A 10,588-nucleotide genomic window follows, 5' to 3' on the forward strand; every position below is an offset into this window, starting at 1 on the left:
GCCATGAGCAAGGCCAAAAAAATAATTTTTTTTTAAAAACTCTGTATAGGTACCCCAACCACTGGTGAGATCTTTTGTTTAATACACTTGGACTCTGCCTTGGAACCCAAATGTCTTTCATCTGCTGGCTCTGCTCCCTTGGAATATCTAAATCCCCATGGGGTGTCCCATGTCCTACAGGGCCTGTGACTTTCCCCATGGACACTTCTGAGTGAACAAGAGGGTGGAGATGCATATCTGCCAGTAAGACAGTCAAGCATTCTGCACAGATTGATTTGTCCTAAAAGTCATCTCCCTGTAGCTAATGCAAGAAAGTGAATGGAAAACATTTGCATGAGAGGGCTAATGTGAGGGGGGTGGCAGCTTAGGTTCCTTGGAGTTTCAGGCAGTTCTGGGTTAAATGATGAGGCCTCCTATCTTCGTGTCAGGCTTTATGACCTCTTGTCTCCTTGAGTTTTAAACACAATTCATTATTTATAGAGGTAAGATTAAGGGCAATAGTTCTAATCACATGGGTCTCAAAGGGGAAAAGAAGAGAGGGCCTATTTTTATTTTGGCTTTTATTGTAGTTGCTGTATGATATTATATAAGTTACAGGTGTACAAAATAGTGATTCATAATTTTTAACATTACACTCCATTTATAGTGATAAAATATTGGCTATATTCCCATGTGTTGTTCAGTATATCCTTGAAGCTTATTTATTTTATACCTAAGAGTTTTACCTCTTAATCTGCCATGCCTCTATTGCCCTCTCCCCTTCCTTTCTCCCCACTGGTAACCACTAGTTTGTACTCTATATCTGTGAGTCTGCTTCTTTTTTGTTATGTTCACGAGATTGTTGTAATTTTTTAGATTTCAGTATAAGGGATATCATAACAGTATTTGTCTTTCCTTGTCTGACTTATTTCCATCTTTTCTTTTTCCTTTTTTCCTTATTAAGGCCAAAGCTGCAGCATTTGGAAGTTCCCATGCTAGGGGTCGAATTGGAGCTGCAGCTACCAGCCTATGCCACAGCCACAGTAACACTGGATCCCAGTTGCATCCTTGACCTATATCACAGCTTTTGGCAACACTGGATCCTTAACCCACTGAGCAAGGCCAGGAATCAAACCTGCATCTTCATGGACACTATGTTAGTTTCTTAACCCATTGAGCCACAACGGGAACTTCCCCTATCTGACTTACTTCACTTGGCATAATGCCTTCCAATTCTATCCGTGTTGCTGAAAACAGCAACATTTCTTTCTCTTTATGGCTGAGTAGTATTCCATTGTGTGTGTGTGTGTGTGTATTTATCACATCTTCTTTATCTATCTGTTGATGGACATTCAGTTTGCGTCCATATCTTGGCTTCTTTAAAAAATACTATGATGGAGTTCCCGTTGTGGCTCAGTGGTTAATGAATCCGACTAGGAACCATGAGGTTTTGGGTTCGATCCCTGGCCTTGCTCAGTGGGTTAGGGATCTGGCATTGCTGTGAGCTGTGGTGTAGGTCGCAGCTGCAGTTTGGATCCTGCATTGCTGTTGCTCTGGCATAGGTTGGCGGCTACAGCTCCAATTTGACCCCTAGCCTGGGAACCTCCATATGCCACAGGAGCGGCCCTAGAAATGGAAAAAAGACAAAAAAAAAAAAAAAAAATACTGCTATGAACATTGCGGTGCATGTATCTCTTCAAATTAGTGTTTTTGTTTTATGGGGATATATACCCAGGAGTGGAATTTCTGGGTAATATTGTAGTTCTATTTTTAGTTGTTGTTATTTTTTAAATAAATTTTATTGGACTATGGTTGACTTAAAAAGTTGTGTTAGTTTCAGGTATACAGCAAAGTAAATCATTTATACTTATACATATATCCATTCCTTTTCAGAGTCTTTTCCCGTATAGGTTATTACATAGTATTGCATAGACTCTCCTGTGCCGTACAATAGGTCCTTGTTACCTATCTATTTTATATATAGTAGTGTGTACATGTCAATCCCAACCCCCTAATTTATCCCTCCAGCCCCACATTTCCCCTTTGGTAACATGAATTTGGTTTCAAAATCTTTCAGTCTGTTTCTGTCTTGTAGGTTCTTTTGTATCATTTTTTGTTAGATTCCATATATTAGTTATCTCATATGATATTTTTCTTTCTCTGTCTGACTTACTTCATATAGTATGATAATTTTTAGTTCCATCCATGTTGCATTATTTCATTCTTTTATAGGGCTGAGTTCATCCAGTCCTCTGTTGATGGACATCTATGTTGTTTCCATGTCTTGGCTATTGCAAATAGTGCTGCAGTGAACATTGGGGTGCATTTATCTTTTTTTTTTCAAGGAGAGGCTTTCACATATTTATTACTGAGGCAAAGCGCTATACAGAAACAACATAAAGAGAACCCATTTCCTGATATATCCAACAGTGGCTGGGCTATTTTCAGTGTGATATGGTAAGATGCAAGGAAGCCACATAGCATCAATATGTGTGCCACCTCACGTGTGGAGGCTCCTTAGAGATCCACCTTGGTTCTTCTCCAATGTCTTCTCTTCGAGTTGTACCTGGTTTTATTACCAGTTTTTGTCTGAATCCATTGGGGGATGGGACGATTTTGCTTTTGCTTCTTGGCCAAGAATTGCTTGATCCTGAAAATCTTGTGAGAAGACATGGGAGGAACTAATTCAACCGAATGTAGGATGGTGGAGAAGAGAGTGCATGTATCTTTTCAAATTATGGTTTTCTCCAGATGTACGCCCAGGAGTGGGATTGCTGGATCATATGATAGTTCTATATTTAGTTTTTGAGGAACCTGCATACTGTTCTCCATAGTGGTTTCACCAGCTTACATTTACACCAACAGTGTAGAAGGGTTCCTTTTTTTCCCACACACTTTCTAGCATTTATAGTGTGTAGATTTTTTGATGATGGCCATTCTGACTGATGTGAGGTGATAACTCGGAGTAGTTTTGATTTGTATTTCTCTAATGATTAGCTATGTCGAGCATCTTTTCATGTTTCTTGGCCATCTGTATGTCTTTGAAGAAATGTCTATTTAGATCTTGTGCCCATTTTTTGATTTTTTTTAATATTAAGCTGCATGAGTTGTGTTTATATTTTGGAGATTAATCCTTTGTCAGCCGCTTCATTTGTAAATATTTTCTCCCATTCTGAGGGTTATCTTTTTGTTTTATTTATGGTTTCATTTGCTGTGCAAAAGTATTTTTAGTTTTTTGAGAAACCTCCATACTGTTTTCCACAGTGGCTGGGCCAATTAACATTCCTACCAACAGTGTAGGAGAATTCCCTTTTCTCCATATCCTCAGCAGGCCAGCATTTGTTATTTGCATTCTTTTTGATGATAGCCATTCTGAAAGGTATGAGATGATACCTCATTAATTTGCATTCCCTGATGATTAGTAATAATGAGCATTTTTTTCATGTGCCTATTGGCCATCTGCATTTCAGAGGTCCTATTTTTATTGACCAAGAGCTCTTCGTAAAAAGATAGACTATGGACTTGCAGTATTGAAAAAAGTGAGAGACAGGGAAAGAATAGTGTCCCCAGCAAATCTCCAGAGTCTGGAGACATCCAGAGAAAAATTAAATGTGCATCTTATGTCTTTTGGAATTGAAACACAGGTCCTTTCTTGAAGCAATGTTCTGTGGCCTGGGTCCTCTGGAAAATACTGTCTTTCTGTTTGTGTGGGAGAATGAAGAAAACAAAGAAGCTGGGAAGTAAGTGAAGCAAATTTAGGAAAGAGCTTTTCACCATGTGAATGTAGGAATTTGTTTCTGAATGTGGGTTGATTGTCCCATCATAGCAAAGAACTGAAACCTGTGAAATGGGCAAAGAGTGTATTTTTATGATTTGCAATGCTGTGAAAAACAACCAAACCTTGGAATCACAAAGACCTGGGCTCAAATCCTAGAACAATCATGGAACCTCTGACCTCTATCTTCTGCAACTATAAAATGGCAGGGGAAAATAGTGCCCCCCCCCAAGGCTGTCATGGGGTGTCAGTGAAGTATGTACATTATCATGTCTCAAGCATGGAGCCTGGCACTCAGTGAGGCGAGCTCTTGCTACAATGGTTCTTGCTCAAATAAGGTCCATATGGATGATTGCTACCTGCTCTGTGCTCCTGCAGCACTTAGCATGGCCCACTTTTCTTTTCTTTCTTTTTCTTTTTCTTTTTTTTTTTTTTTTTGTCTTTTTAGGGTCACACCCGTGGCATATGGAAATTCCAAGGCTAGGGGTCGAATTGGAGCTGCAGCTGCCAAGCTACACCACAGTCACAGCAACATGGGATCCAAGCCGTGTCAGCGACCTACACAGCTCACAGCAACACCGGATCCTTAACCCACTGAGTGAGGCCAGGGATAGAACCTGAGTCCTCGTGGATGGTAGCCAGGTTCATTTCCGCTGAGCCACAGTGGACACTCCCAAAGCCCACTCTTAAGGCATGTGTCACATCATCTTATACTCAGTAGTTCACGTGCCTTCCCAATCAGATCATCTGCTGCTCCTTGTATTCCAGAGCTTATGTGTCACAGGTGTGCAGAATATGGTCGATGGATAGAATTTCCTTTTAAAAATATTTTTGGTAGTAACAAGAAGAGACTTCAGACAATATTCTCTTTAAAATGTTGAATTGAGAGTTTCTTTTTTTAAGACGAGTCTATTTGAAACTGCAATTTCATTTATAAGTTTCTTAAAGACATACACTTCCAACTCTGTTTCCCTATCAAGAAAATAGAGACATGTGTAGAACCCCTTTCTTTTGGGATCTTTGTGAGAAAATAAAAGAAAGAGCTTTTGCTACAGGCCTGGCTCTGAGCAGGTGCTGAGCAACCACTTGTGATGATTATGTCCAATGTGCTCTGCCTTTGCTATTATAAAGACATACCATTCATGGTCATTTATTTTATAATTTTTACATCAAAAATATGTTTATATTACAAAATTTAACATGCTCACTGCTGAAAATTTGGAAATTATAGAAACCAACCTCCTGACTGGTTTCTTTCATAGGCCTCTGTGGAGTGAGTTTGTGGTGGGCAATACTCTTCTTAGAAGATATATGAGAATTGAGGACCAGAACAGGACTCGCCAGACAGACATGTAGATGCAGAAACCCTCTGGCCCAGGGCCTTGGCTCGGGCCTGGAACACATTTCCTTCTGGGGTTTCTGAATGGGTTTGGAGAACATTATCAATGATAGGCCTCATTCCGTGGCTTCTTTCATTCCAGTGTATGTTTCTGAAGCCGTCTTCAGGGAACTAAAGTTTTGCTCTGGAACCCCTGGCAAGGGCCTGATTTGTCCTATCACTGCTAGAGTCCACAGCAGGACTCAGACTCAGCCTTGGCTGCTGATCCACAGTTCCAGTGCCTGACCCCTGGTTTTGGTGAGGTTCATTTTTGTAAAAATTTGTAGGGCCAATTAGGGCATTCCTACATTTATGACCACACAGTTGTCTCATCATTTGCTTGAAATACATTTTCTCTAAACTTCCCAACCACACAGGGACCTTGCCCTTTCTCCCACTTATTGAACATCCCCTCTAGTAGTGGACTTAGTGATTGCATATGGAAACGGTCCGTATTAGCTATATGGCTGCAACATGTGCTCATTGTCTCCCCAGTCTTTCCACAAATGAGGACCATCACCAAGGCTACATCAACAATGACATTCTCTTGATTCAATCCCAGAGCTTCCAAACTGGCCCTTCCTGTCCATCTGCACTGTCTAGTTTTCTTGAAGTCCTAAAAATGTGTCCATGCCATCCCACAAAGAACTGCCCACCTAGTCCCAACCCACATTTCCAGTCTCATTTCCTGGAAGAAGGTGTGACCATACCAAGCTGCTCCAAATGTTTTGCTGCCCAGGAGTCTATCAAAGTATCCTTAAGTCCATGTCTTTCCAATGTTGTTCTCTCTGCCTAGAATATTCTCCTATGTTGGAAAAGTCCTGCTCAACCTTTTTGTGCCTAACTTGAAAGTCATTGCAGTGACATTCTTTGTTGATTCTGGAAAATAGTTATCTATGCCTTTGCAGTGCTCTCAGAGCACCCTCTCTCTGCACTGTCTCTCTCGTGGCCCTTATGGTATGCTGTAATTATCTATTTACACATCTGTCTCCTCCCACTGGACTGTGAGATTGTGGGAGGCAGAGATAGCTCATATTCAGTGGTGCATCCTTAGAGCCTAACACACAGTAAGTGTGCAGAGCTGGTAGGAGGGCTAACTAGTGACTGGATAAAGTTCTTCTCTTATGAAATAGCCTTTAGGTGGCTGTGCTATTGTGACCTGATGTAAAATGATAAAGTTTAAAGGGAAAACTTTCCTGACCTGTTGCAACATACAGCAAGAGATTTTATTGCTTATTTCTGTTCTCATCTGCCATATGGCTTTCCATTCACAATCTGCTCTAGTGAGAATTATTTTTGCAGGTAATTTTCTAATGATTGTCTTGGGATAAACAAATTTATCAGACTTGTTTGGCTAATGTATTCAAGGAGGTTCACAGGGGAAAAGATTAATCATCTAAGAAGCAAGCCTGTGTCTGTCATTAGGCGGAAGGGTCCAGAGATGATCAGAGCTGAGCGGGTGGTTGCTATGACTGCAGATACTTTTCTCTCCCTTTGTGAGGTCAACGACAGCTCCCAAGCTGATTGGCTAAAATTAGATTATCCTGCTGACCAACCATGGGGATTTAATTTCATCAGAAAGAGAAAAATGGTGGGAAATCCTGCCATGATACTACAAAGGAATTTTCTTTAGAAACCCACTGAGTCCAAGTTCGCTTTCATTATAATTAATACGTTCCGTCTAATAAAATAATTTAAGGGAGGCAGACAATAGCATTAGTCTATTGTTTTGTATATCCATATAAGCTTTAATCTGGTTTGTCTGCAAACCAACTCTCAAAGTTAAAGTAACTTTATTTTCCTGTGGTACCTCTGTAACCGAAGACTGTCATCATGTACGACGCGTTATATAACTGGAGATAAGCTAATTGTGAAAAACGCAAAAGGAGCTGGCACAACTAAAAGTATTTGCGTGCAGGGCTCCTGCCCTAAGGAAATAGTGGGCACAAAAAAACTTTGAGTAGAACCACTTACCTTTGGATCGGGAGCATCTTTCAAATTGAGTTTGAAAGGACTCCTGCCTTCCAGAGGGTTCTTTTATAGAAATCATATGTGGCTTATCCTCTGGCTTTCCACTTGGTACATCTCCCACTTGCCTCCCCAGGAATTAATTACCACTGACTTCGATTATTACATTTATTTCTGTACAGGAAAGTTACAGAATTAGTTAATCTTGGAAAGAAGTATATCTGCAGGCTCTGCAGAGTTGCAGAACTAAGTAGATGTGAAATACAGACCAAGAAAAACTAGGAATTGTTTCTTTAGCTCTTATGTGACTGTAGAAATAAAATATAATTAAGAGGAAGAAATGGAAAAAGAGCTAATGTTGATTGAATTATGGACAACCTGCATACTTCCATCTGTATGATTGCCCCAATCAATGTATTTAAAAAATCTAATTTGTGGTGCTGCTTTTGGTTTTGTGCTAAAGGGACCCACGAAGAGGGACTCCAAATGCCCCTTTCCTGAGAGCCATGTTCAGGGAGTCAGGGGTCAGTATGTACATATAAAAAGTGGTAATGTGCCCTATGCAGCATGAAAATGCTGTCAAGCAATAGTGTCCAGCAGGAAGCAATATAGGGAATCTCGGAGGAATCAAACTGGAGCACCATGGGTGGAAGTGATCCAGATCCAGCCTTTTCTCCCAGAGGAGAGAGAGAAAGAGGAGAAAGGCATATCATGATGTGTGTGCCATTAGCACATTCCTGAGGATTTAGGAGACAAGATACATCACCATACATAGTTCCATCACCCTTGTAGTTGTACTACAGTTAGCATGTCTGCTGAGTGTTTATACCCTCTTCAGTCAAGGCACTCATTCACCTCCCTATTACACCCCTAAGAAATCAGTGATTTTATTATCATTATCATCATCACATGATAATGTCAATGTGAGGAAATCAGACCACAGAGATTAACCCACTTAAATTTACACAATTTATGCACTGAGCAGACAGAATTTAAACCTAGTGCTTCTTGTTAGCATTTTATGCAGGAGTTTGCGTATATTACAAACATATTATCACAGTGCATGTTCTGTTAATTTTTTTTACCTGGTATGTAAATTTAATAATCATTTTTGATAATTGCATACTATTTCATTGACTGTACCACCATTTACTTCATATTTTATTATTGTTGAATGTTAACTATTTTCAAATTTTGGGAACATTTTCTATTTAACTTTTTAATGTCATATGTAGGCTATTAGAGTTAATTCCTCAGAATGAAAGGCTCTTTAAAAAACTATGTTGTCAAATTCCCTCTTGTCAAGAATATGAGGATGCTTAATTAACCACATTCCTGTCAGCACTGGGGAAGAATTATTTAAAAACAAAACAAACCCCCAAACCAAGCAATGTAGCTTTATAGGCAATAATAAGCTTCCTGTTTCAATGTGCTTTTATTAATCATTACCAAATTCCTTTGTTTGTTAAAAACATATTTATTAAACACCTGTTGGTCTTGGGATACGTTAGTGGGCAAAATAGATAAATGATGATATATGTTTACCAATTCTATTCAAATATGTTTATTAGAAGGAAGACTGATTAGAGGGGAGAAACATTTGAGAACGGGAGACCAGGTTCAGATGCTATACTAATTGAATGACTGAGACAAGTATTCAGCAACTTAGCTATTTTAAAAAGTGACAATAAGGTGCATAAAATATATGGTATCAAAAGCTCCATGAGTTATTTAGGTCTTTCCTTCTAGTGGAATTCCCTTGTAATGAAGATATTATCCAAAATACCCATCTCAATCAGCTAAATTTGATAACTTTGTAGGTAGAAGTGAGAGATTTTTCAGAGCTCACTTTCACATGTATTTCTCTTCCAAACTTTTAATCCTGTGGCTCCTAGATTGTCATGTTATATAGCTTCAAATTTAGCTAGTATTTCAGCAGGGCCGATTTGGAAGTGGTGAGAGATGTGGAAATTTGAGTTTGGTCCTATAAGAGTAAAACTAGACACTGTCTAGTCTCATAGCACCTTATGGTGGGAGGGGAGATGGTCTATATCCATTTCTGGCTATAGCACAAGTGTCATATAGCCAGATGGTTGGTCCTTGAGTGTGGCTATGACAGAATTAAGGGCTTCCTGAAAGCAGTCATACAGTAACACAATTTATTGTCATCTTAGAGAGTGGACTGTGATGAAACCAATCATAGTCTCTGTTTCCACAGACCATTTATTATTTGAGACAAAAATAGCTTGCAAGACAGAAAAGGTGTTTATTCTGAGGTCATGCATGCTAGGTATTTAGCTTAGTCCCGGGTACAAAGTAAATGCTCAATAAATATTTGCCACTTTTGTTATTTATATTATTACTATTTTATTATTAAATTTGCTGAAGTGCGATTTCTCTCATATTCCAAAGGCACCTAGAAGTGAAAAGGAAAAAGGAATAGCACCACAGATGAAAGAGCAGGCAGGATCAAGGGGGGAGCTATTTTTAGGACCGGGCTGCTGCTCTAAAGTGCAGAGGAAGGAGCAGGAAGAATAAAGAGGCTGATGAGGAGGGCAGAGGGGAGCTCAACGGTTAACTGTGTGGAGTTGCGGGAGCAAATGAAAGGTCCTGGACAGGAAGAGCAGTTCAGTGGAAAAACTATAGAAGTGTTAGCAAGTCGGGGCTCTGAAATCCCTATGGAATTTAGCTGCCTCAGGCTAAGCCCTGTTCTGTTTCTAAAGCTGCAAGGTACTGAAGGCCTTGCTCACTACTGCAGGCAGGGGGTGTGGGGATTTGCAAATGAGAACACATTGTTCTATTGCCATAAGAGAAATTAAAGGCTGAAGCGAGCTTGCCAATGACAAGCTGACGGACCTTAATTTTGTTTCCTTTAAAGCCAAACTGTTTCCACCAAAGATTAATAATGAAATGTTGAGATTTCTATTGGTTAACTCCACAGAGGGGCCACACTCTTTATGCTCAAGAACTAAACTGAAAGTTACAAGGTTGAGATCCTGGTCCAATAAGGAGGCAAGGACCACGTGAATTCCGAGCACTTCCTCAGATGTTTGCTGGGATTTGTCTCAGCGGAGGAGGGAGGAGCTGGCCTCTAAATGATTCTGTGGGCGTACAGGTTGTTCAGGGCCTTCAAAGAGGATTGGCAAGTAGAGTCTTCACAGCCAAATTGTGTCGCAGCCAGTCTAGAGCACTGCCAGGGTCACTGGGTTTGTGCTGGTGGAAGGGTGGTAGGGACACCTTGGTGGGTTCAGACTTGGGACATGGCCACTTACTGATGTGGCTTGAGGCAAGTCCCTTCACCTTGCTGCACCTCGGTTCCTCATTTGCCACATCTGTAAAGTGAGGGGCCTGGAGAAGAGCCCCCTGTGTGCTAAAATCATGATCTAAATATGCCTGCAGTGTGTCTGTGGGGGTGGGGTGGGTGGGACTGGAGAACAGCCATTGGTGCCACAGAAATACAGGCTGAAGTAGGAGGAATAGGATCTCTC

At 40.4% G+C, this 10,588-nt stretch overlaps 1 pseudogene; it reads right to left on the bottom strand.

Moving 5' to 3' along the window:
• On the bottom strand, nt 2,497-2,666 carry LOC100510982 (annotated as a pseudogene).

This window comes from Sus scrofa, chromosome 13 (genome assembly GCF_000003025.6).
Source record: "Sus scrofa isolate TJ Tabasco breed Duroc chromosome 13, Sscrofa11.1, whole genome shotgun sequence".
In the NCBI taxonomy this organism is placed as follows: domain Eukaryota; kingdom Metazoa; phylum Chordata; class Mammalia; order Artiodactyla; family Suidae; genus Sus; species Sus scrofa.